The following is a 10,529-nucleotide window of genomic DNA, read 5'->3' as shown; positions in this document are numbered from 1 at the left end:
GAGTTTTGCCGTTTGTCCAGGAGATGCAGACTGAGAAGCAGGTTGAATCAAAGTAACCTGTGAAATCACAACTTTATAAAAAGAAAAAAGAATACATTGTAAAACCTAGATTCAACCATTGTTCTCCCAAATATCTGCCGGGCACTATGCTATGTGCCCCATATAAATAGTTTTGTGGTTGGCCCAGAATCCAATGGAAAATTGAGTCTTCTAAACTCTTACCTGAGAAACAGCTAAGAATTGCAATGAAGGACAGAGCCCAGGCCATGGCGAGCTCTCGAGAGAAGTTTGAATTTGAAAAGCAAAATGGTAACTAGCTGGAACCTTTTTTTCTTCTTCCTTAAACCCTGCAAGGAGCTTCAGATGAAGGATCTGTCATATAAAGCTATTGACGCCCATTGGCTCTGCAGAAATTCCACTCCTCCCAGCCAATGATCAGAGAAGACATTTGCATGAGGGAGAGACTTTAAAAAGAAGAAGGAAGGATCCTGAATCATCCTGGGACAAGGGAAACGGTTGGCTTCACTCACAGCAATAGGATTGGGTGGGGACTTGGTGAGGTTGATTTTGGAAACCTGGGAGACACCTATTTTATTCCTAACAGTAATTCAAAGAATGAGGAATTTGTCCCAGTGAATCTGGAGATAGGAGGAAGAGTGTTTAATGCATTCTGCACCTGATAATTCACCTGCCTGCTCAAACTCAATCCTATTAAAAGGATATTTCCCAGTGACGGTGTGTGTGTCAGTGACTCTTTAAAAATAAAAAATTGAAATATTATTTCTACTTTTCCGATATATACATTTCACTGATTTTACAATCCTTTTGACATTTTAAAACTTGACTTCCTTCCCCATCTTTCTGCGGTTCCTTAAATTTATTTTTAGTATCTTCTGCATATCCAAATTAACTTACTCATTTATTTATCTCCTTTGAATATATACTCTTATGCAGCTACAGGTAATTACAACAAACCTGACAGTGTTTTTATCAGTTTACAATTTATCTCTAAATATTCAATAAACCATTTCCGTTCTTTTACATATATAAAAAGTTTGTTATCTTGATTTCTTATTCTTCCGGTAAGTTTCACCATTTCTGCATATTCCATAAGTTTTTGTATCCATTCTTCCTATGCTGGGACTTCTTCTTTCCATTTTTGGGCAAGCAACATTTTTGCTGCTGTGGTCGCATACATGAATAAACTTCTATACCATTTAGGTAGTTCTAGTCCTATAATTCCCAAGAGAAAGAGAAAGAGACCCTTTGCTCTATGCGGTTGAGGTCAGTAAAGCAAGCTCCTTTCTCACCCCATCCAGGGTGCAAGAGGAGTGAAAATAAATAATAACATATCTACCTTTTTTCCTCCGGCATACTTTATTCCTCCTGCATAATTTTACATGTTTCAACATGCAAATATATTGATACATTTATATGCATTGTTGTGTGTCGCTTATGTGGTTGTTACTTTTTGAAAGCATGGAGTGCAAATCCACCTAAAATATCTTCTGTTTGATTATATGTATAATCACGCATATTGTGTGTGGGGATTGCTCCTTTTTGTGTTTGGAACTAGTGAGAAAACATCTTGCTTCTCATCAAGATTGAAGATTGAGAGCAGAATTAGAAGGGGGAGAGTTTGTGTGGATCAGCTCGACAGCTGAGTTGTTCAGAAAATCCCATCCCTAGCAAAGATGAGGGCAATGTGTTTATCTTTGGAAAGGCTGCACATTTCATAATTCCCGTGATCAGTTTTATGAAAAAATGCTTGTTGTTGTTTTTTATACAGTGGATGCTCGGGTTGCGAACGTGATCTGTGTGGGAAGCATGTTCGCAACCCTCAGCGTTCGCAACCTGCAGTGGCGCATCTGCACACACGGGGGTTGCGATTCGGCGCTTCTGCACATGTGCAAAGTGTGATTTAGCGCTTCTGCGCATGTACAACTGCCAAAACCTGGAAGTGACCCATTCCAGTACTTCCGGGTTTCGGCAGGTGCGTAACCCGAAAAAACGCAACCTGAAGCGGCTGTAACCCGAGGTATGACTGTAATAAGTTTTATTAGTTTTCAATTACAACAATCCAATAATAGCCTCATTATAACAATGCCAAATTATAATACAATCAATAATACCAATAATTGATATGCCAAATTATACAATCTAGCTACTCCCCCCACATGCTAGAATTAATGGTTTGATTATTTGTTTCTGCATTCCAAAATCTTATAAATTTCAATCACACTCCAGTCCAAATATATTGCAACTGGAGTTTTAATGACTTCCATTCGAATTGACACATTGAATGATTTCTACACCTACAGATGAAATATTCAAACTCTCTCTTTCCTGTGTGTGGCAATTATTCTGTCCGCAGTGTTTCCTCCTGTCCTTGTAATATATCACAGTCATACCTTGGCTCCCAAACACCTTGGCTCCCAAACAAATCAGCTCCCGAAGGATCAAAACCCAGAAGTGAGTGTTCTGGTTTTCAAACATTCTTTTAGAAGCTGGACGTTTGACGGGGCTTCCACGGCTTCTGATTGGCGGCAGGAGCTTCCAATCAGAAGCCGTGCTTTGGTTTTCAAACGATTTAGAAGTCAAATGGACTTCTGGAACAGATTCTTTTCGACTTCCAAGGTACGACTGCATGTCCATCTTTTGTCAGTTGTTGCTGTTCTCCAGGTTGCCTTGGGCAGTGTTGTTGTTGTTTAGTCGTTGAGTCGTGTCCGACTCTTCGTGACCCCCATGGACCAGAGCACGCCAGGCACCTCTGTCTTCCACTGCCTCCTGCACTTTGGTCAAACTCATGCTGGTAGCTTTGAGAACACTGTCCAACCATCTTGTTCTCTGTCGTCCCCTTCTCCTTGTGCCCTCCATCTTTCCCAACATCAGGGTCTTTTCCAGGGAGTTTTCTCTTCTCATGAGGTAGCCAAAGTACTGGAGCCTCAGCTTCAGGATCTGTCCTTCCAGTGAGCTCTCGGGGCTGATTTCCTTCAGAATGGAGAGGTTTGATTTTCTTGCAGTCCATGGGACTCTCAAGAGTCTCCTCCAGCACCATAAAGCATGTTCTCCTTCATGGAGAGCACGTGTTGCGGTGGGGGCCAACAAGACACTCCAAAGTTATGGGGTGGGCTAATTGATCATTGGTCACTGTTGTGATTGGGCTTCCCTTGTTGTTGGTGCCATTCTGTGATTGACAGCCAGAAATGTTAAAACTCCCTGCACGTAGCGTAGAGCTTCTTCTTTTCGCTCCGTGCATCGGATTGCCCCCCCCCATATTTAGGGTTGTTCGCGTTGACCTTGGTATGCCTGTCATGGGGTCGTCTGCTCTTGGGGCAGGGGCCCGGTAGGAATTTTGTCCATCTGGCTGATTGGCTGGTGCCATTTGTTTTTTGCCTACTGCGTAGCAAATCGTCACAACTGGTAAGGTTGCGGTTAGGCATTGGTTTATGGTTTGGTTGGTTGAGGGGCATGGATTGGCTGTGCCTGCCCCTCTAATGCTGCTGCTGCTGCAAGGGATTCCGTTAGAGGAATCAGGGGCTCACTTTTGCTTTTGTCCACCCTAGCAAGGAGCTTGGGCCATGCAAAAGCCCCTGGTTGCATTTGGGGAGGGCTGAGGGCAGGTTCCCTGCTCCGTCGCTATCCCCAAAATGTATTCCCCTTCTCTGACTTTCGCAGGCTTGCGAAATGTCAGTCTGTCCCCACTGGGGGCAGATAGTTGCAACCAATGCCTAAGCAACCACTCACATTTTTTGTATTTTAATAAAGTTGTGGCCAAAATTATGCCAAAAACCTTAAACAAAAATTCCGTGTGATGTGTGAGTTATTTGGGGTGGCTTGGGGACCTCAACACGCAATTGGGCAGTGTGGTTTCCTATTCTTGTTTCAGAAGATCTGAAATGCTTCTTGAAACAAAGCAAATGCTTTCCTTCCTTCCTTCCTTCAGCAGAGGTTTTTGTATCGGTTCCTATTGTCATTGCATCACTGTGCCAACCCACTGCTGTCACCTGCACCACAGTAATATGTGGCCTCATCCTCTGGTTGGGCACCAGTGATGGTCAGATAACGCTCGCTGCCTGATTTGGAGCCAGAGAACCGATCTGGGATCCCACTGGCTCTGTAGCTATCAGAATACACCACAAGCCGAGGGGTCTGCCCCTCTCTTTGCTGATACCACTCGATGCTCCAGCCCTCATATCCACTGCTCAAAGTGCAGGTGAATCTCACTGTGTTCCTCAGAGTCACAGACTGGGAGGGAGCCTGAGTCATCACAGGCAACGAACTGATACCTGGAAACAGAGAAAAGAGTAAACACCTGGCTTGGTTTTGTAGGGTTCTGAGCAAGCTGATCTCTTTTTTTAAAAAAAGTAACAGAAAAGGGCATGCCTTATGTAAAGCTGCAAATTGAAAACCTTCAACCCTCACCTGAGCAATAAGTCCAAAAAAGCACGAGGACAACAGTCCAAGTCATGATGGAAGATTCGGAACACTTGGCTTCCTGAGGCAAGATGGATCCGGTCCATATCCTGTCATCCCATCTTAAGTGGCTCCAGGATTTGGGTCCACCCTTCTATGCAAATCTGCTGCTTGCTAATTGGCTGCAAACGGGGCAGGAAGAACCCCCTCCATTTGCTCAAGAACAGCAAAATCAAAAATATGCACCGGATTTCTTTTTCCAAACTGGACCACAGAGTGTTTTTATATTGGGGGGAGGGGGTTAAAAATGTGCATATCCATTTTTTTTTATTTCCTTTTTTTAAAATTTCACTTTAAATTTGTATACCACCTTTCTATATTACGATGCGCAAGGCGGCTTACAAGCTGAAGAAACAACAAAGGAGGCAGCAAAGATCGCACACCTAATAACCATCTGCTCCAATACAAAAGGTCATAATAAAAACATAACCTTAAAATAAACAACCTATACCACATAATGCAATATTCAATAATTTATTAGAATATAATAGTAAAGAGTAAAGTTAAATATCATCAAATAATAATTAAACACATTGTCTTCTGTGCCAGCAAGGATGGGGAGAAGAGGCCACAGAGGGCAGAGATTTTGTTTGTTTGTTTGTTTATGTGTTTATTTACTTATTTACTTATATTTATATACCTATGTATCACAAAAATATGTTGCAGCAGTTTACAATATAAAAACATATATAACCAGATGATAAAGTCATAAGTTAAAAACAAGTGGAAAAAAGCAAAAATAAATTAAAAACCAACTTCATGTTCCTTTGTACAGCAGGCGAATTTCTCCACACACTTTTCGGCCCTCCATCCAAGCAAGAGAGAGGCATTAATATGACATAGAGACACATTCCAACCATGCAAAAACACCGAAGGAACGTTTGATCAACATGCAGTGCAGATGGCCAGTTCACGTTGCAAGCCCATGAAAGTATTTCTGCAAAGCAAACAGCTCCAGCAAGGTCAGAAATGCCCGTTGTTTTTAGTTGAAAACAACCCAGGGCCAGTTATTAAGGTTTACATAATACAACTTAATGCCCACCAACTGGGACTTGTTGCTAATTGTTTTTCTCCCAAGTTCCTATATACCAATTCCAGGCTGGATAATTAAGGCGTTGCTGTAGGTTTGGGTTGGGTTGGCTTTGGCAGCGCTGCTGCTGAAATGTTTTAGAATGGATAATGTTTAGAAAGTTTAACATATTTTGAGGAGGGCAGAGTGGCTGTCATGGAGGCAACAGAAGCCGTTTCCAAAATCTGCAAGATGTATTGACCTGTGAATGGAAGTTAGGTGGGTGAACTAAACCTAAGAATTTAAAGGTCTCAAATAAAGAATAAAGGTAAAGGTAAAGGGACCCCTGACCATTAGGTCCAGTCGTGGTCGACTCTGGGGTTGCGGCGCTCTTCTCACTTTATTGGCTGAGGGAGCCGGCATACAGCTTCCGGGTCATGTGGCCAGCATGACTAAGCCACTTCTGGTGAACCAGAGCAGCGCACGGAAACGCCGTTTACCTTCCTGACGGAGCGGTACCTATTTATCTACTTGCACTTTGACGTGCTTTTGAACTGCTAGGTTGGCAGGAGCAGGGACTGAGCAACAGGAGCTCACCCCATTGTGGGGATTCGAACCGCTGACCTTCTGATCGGCAAGTCCTAGGCTCTGTGGTTTAACCCACAGCGCCACCCGTGTCCCTCAAATAAAGAATAAATATTAATAAATGCACATACATTTAAATATATGAACCATGTGTCTGAAATGGTACAGGAGAGCAATCCTGGAGCCATTTTGACTCTCCCAATGACTTCAAATATTCCTCTGCAGTAAGGGAGGCAAATGGGGAAAGCCTTCCCATTTTCTTTTCCCTTACAAATCCTGTCTTAAGGGTGTATTTGTGTTTGAATAGGGTGAGGATGTGACCTGAATTCAGGAATTAAACTATTTACCATCACAAAAGAATGGCCAGGCTGCCCAGGTAATGCAATTAGAGACTATTATCAGGTAACCTGGCAGGCAAGATTTCTGCTGTAGACCTGCCTCCTATGATGTACGCATGATGATTTTGGGGTGGTCTTAGGCTAAGGGGGTTGGGCAATGTCAAAAGTCTTTAAACGTTCCTGCACACCTTTGTTCAGGGTCTCCCCTTCCTTGGAGGAAGTGAAGGGAACGCTGTTGCAACAGGAAAATAAATATCTGCCTTGCCTTCCACTGGATCCAGCCTCCATCCATTCTTCTCTGACAGATCATGGAGTTAGGGGACTCAGAGTCCCATGGGGAGTTGGGCAGCAAAAGCCAAACCCCCATGATTTACATCAGAAGGATGCAGGTGTCACGATTTCACAGTCTGCCAGACATAGACAGTTGACAATCATGCGAGGCAGAATGTCACCCTTGTCGTACTTGGTGCAGCGCAATAGTAAGGAAGGGAGCTCCCTCTGGTGCCTGAACCTATAACTGCATTCATCATATCATCTCTTGCTTACAATCTGTAATGGTTGGGTCTCTCCCACAGAAGCGAGACAACTCCGGCAGCAATTAACTCCGGTTTATTGCTCCAAACACACAAATCACTCTGGAACTCCGTCTGCTTCCAAATTAGCTGTTGCCGAGTCTGAGTTCCGGCCCTTCCCCTTCCCACTTTTATAGCCCACTTCCACTTCCTTTCCTGTTCACACCTCCCATTAATTCTTGCGAGCCTACGTGTCTTGGGATAGGCTATTTCCAGTAGCCCTCCCTCTGAGTCCGAGCTTAAACTGTCAGTCTGTGTCTTCTCCCTGGAACTCCCCCCTTCCTTCTCCATGTTCTTGGATCTCAGGCTTCTACTGCAACTTGGCTGCTCCTCCCTCCTTCCACATTCCTGCCTAATCACCTCCTCCTGTCTCTCCACGCTCTCCCCCTCTGTCAGCAATGGGACGCAGCTGACACAATCCTTGACATCTAGTCAAGGGAGAGGTCCTGGCTTCCTCCTCCTCTTCCTTAGTCTCAGCACTGTGAGTTTAGAACTCAGGAGGAAGGAGGGCTGGGAGAAATCTAGAATGAATAGGTGGCAGTTGCCATTAGCTCTGTCTCCAACTATTGTGACTTTTGATGGGCACATTGGGAGGGGAGAAAAACTGTATAATGGGGGAAGGGTCTCACCCTGAACTGGGTTTAACCAGCTGTAAACCTCAAGCAGCACATTTGAGTTACTTGTGTCACATAGCTCTTCTTTTTTTCTTTTTTTAAAGGCAATTGGCACTTCCGATCTTGCTGGAAGACACCTTTATTAAATCCAAATACAGTGGTACCTCGGGTTACATACTCTTCAGGTTACAGAAGCTTCAGGTTACAGACTCCGCTAACCCAGAAATAGTACCTGACGTTAAGAACTTTGCTTCAGGATGAGAACAGAAATTGTGCGGCGGCAGCAGGAGGTCCCATTAGCTAAAGTGGTGCTTCAGGTTAAGAACAGTTTCAGGTTAAGAACGGACCTCTGGAATGAATTAAGTTCTTAACCCGAGGTACCACGGTATTCGCTTGTCAGCCTACATTGTGTATCAGTTGCAGCATGAATGGTCTCTGGATGATCCTGATCTGGAGACAAGGGTGCACTCAGGTGTCTTTTCTGTCCCATCCATCTGTTCTATTCAGATCAAATTTATATATATGTATTTGAAATATCTTTATTGGTTTTTACAAATACAAATTTATATCAACATTTATATACTCATTTTATGAGATTCTCTGAATCTCATAACTCCCCCCTCCGTTTCATGGATCCTTCTACTATTATTATTTTTTGAGGGGGAGCCTACATATAAATACATTCTCCATTTATCTAAATTAACAATAAACTTATTTTACTTTGCAAGTGATTCTTAGAATCCAGTTAACGTTTGGATTTGCTTACAATAATCTCTTAGGTATATTATAAATTTCCTCCATTCTTTTTTAAAGTCCTTTTCTTCTTGGTTCCTAAGTCTCACAGTTCATTTTGCCATTTCAGCACAATCCAGCAGTTTGGCTTGGCATTCTTCCTTGGTCGGCGTTGTTGTATCTTTCCATTTTTGTGCCAATAACATCTGTGCAGCTGTTGTCGCATACACATTCAGACCAAATTAAGAGAAAGATTGAAGGTTTTTGTCTCAGTTCCCCATCAGACACAATCACCGTGCAGCAAGCTGCCACTGTTAAACCAAGCCCCACAGTAATAGACAGCCTCGTCTGCAGCCTGCATGCTGCTGATGGTCAAATAGCCTGTGTTTCCTGAGCGGGAAGCAGTGAACCGATCTGGGATCCCTTCCCCTCGGTTGCAGCCACCACAGTGCACAAAACGAGGGGCCTGTCCCGATTTCTGCTGAGTCCAGTAAATATAGGAGCTGCTTGTACTAGTGCTGGCTGTACAGGTGAGTTTAGCCGTTTGTCCCGGGGACACAGACACAGAGGCAGGTTGAGTCATCGTGGGTTGAGAAACAATACCTTTGCGAAAGGAAAAGAAATATATTGATTCAGTTATGTTGTTCACAAACATCATAAAAGCACACAAGATCATTGGAGTTGTTGTTCCAGAAACATGTGGAAAAGGAATCTTACCGGAGAAGTAGCTGAGAAATGCAAGGAAGGACAGAAACCAGGCCATGGTGAGCTGTCTAGTTGGACTTTCTCAAAGAAACAGAGAACTGGTAGGAACCTTCCTCCTTTCTTTCTTAAAAACCCCAGGGAACTGGAGAGGAAGGGTCTCATGCAAAGCTATTGGCTCCCATTGGCTTTGCTAGGAATGTCACTCATTCTCCAAGGAGGCGGGATGTTCCAGCCCACCCAAGGGACAGAGAGGACATTTGCATAAGGAAGAGTGTTTTTAAAAGAAGAGAGAAGGCTATTGGTTTAGTCCTGTGTGTAGGGGGGAAATACCACTGTGCAATAATGAGTTGAGAGAGATCTAATGCAGAAATCTGGAATACATATATTTTCCTGTTAAAAAGTAATGCAAAAATGACTTGGGGATCATCCATTCTTACCTGCGCCATGTATTTTTTGAAGGGAGGGTTTCCTCCCTCCAGCACTTTCCCTGCAAAAACCTGCTTTTTAATGCTGGATTGGAACGAACAGCAATTTGAGTGCATTCAGCAGTCAGTGCAGACTTGTGTCTACAAAAACTGCAAAACAAAAGTCTAGATTCTCAGAGAGGGAAGCAGTGAATTGATCAGGAATCCCTTCTCACCTGCTGCCCCTGCTGCTGGTATTACAGAGCATATAGCGAGAGTCCTGTCCAGGTCTCTGTTGATATCAGGCAATAATGTTCACTTCACCATTGGAGGGGCAGGAAAGTTTAGCTGTTTGCCCTAGGGACACAGGCTTGGTGGCTGTTTGAGTCATAAGGGACTGTGAAATGACACCTTTGGGAAAAGGACAATTGACCTATATCTATTATTATTATTATTATTATTATTATTATTATTATTATTATTATTATTATTGGCAAACATAACATTTTACAAGGACAGAAGGAAACACCACGGACAAAATAATTGCCACACACAGGAAGAACAAGGATATAGTTTGAGTGCCTTACTTGTATTTCTATAAATCATTTTGGAACGCAGAAATAAAATAATCAAACCATCAAATCTAGCACATGTGGGGAGCACCTAAATTATATAATTCGGTATTAGAATGATTGGTATTAGTAATTGTATTATAATTTGGTATTGTTATAATGAGGCTATTATTGGACTGTAATTAAAAATTAATAAATTATTATAAAAATACCTTTATTTTTATTTTTGCTCACAAATATCAGACAGGCATAGTGATCAATGCACAATATAAATAATAAATAAATAATCTCTATTATATTCCGGTCAAAATAACAATCCCTTATACAACAGTTGCAATATTAATAATTTCTATTCGTGTTGAGACATTACATGATTTATAGAGCCACGAGTGAGGAACTCAAAACTATATCCTTGTTCGTCCTGTGTGCGGGATTTTGTTGTATGTATCTTAACATCTGTGCCACATGTAAAAAAAGTTCAGCAATGTGCAGATGTTTGCTGTACAATGTGCTCTTATTGTT

The 10,529-nt window shown here is 42.6% G+C and overlaps 1 long non-coding RNA gene across 1 annotated transcript; it reads right to left on the bottom strand.

Moving 5' to 3' along the window:
* Positions 1-8,117: 8,117 nt before the first annotated feature.
* Positions 8,118-9,175, bottom strand: LOC310693898. The gene is made up of 2 exons (XR_014519409.1): positions 9,044-9,175; positions 8,118-8,929 (listed from the first exon to the last, which is right to left on the bottom strand). It is a non-coding gene; the product is annotated as an uncharacterized lncRNA (long non-coding RNA).
* Positions 9,176-10,529: the final 1,354 nt, after the last annotated feature.

Source organism: Podarcis liolepis (genome assembly GCF_965112155.1).
Source record: "Podarcis liolepis genome assembly, chromosome: 15".
In the NCBI taxonomy this organism is placed as follows: Eukaryota; Metazoa; Chordata; class Lepidosauria; order Squamata; family Lacertidae; genus Podarcis; species Podarcis liolepis.
This window is presented reverse-complemented; position numbering and strand designations above follow the sequence as displayed.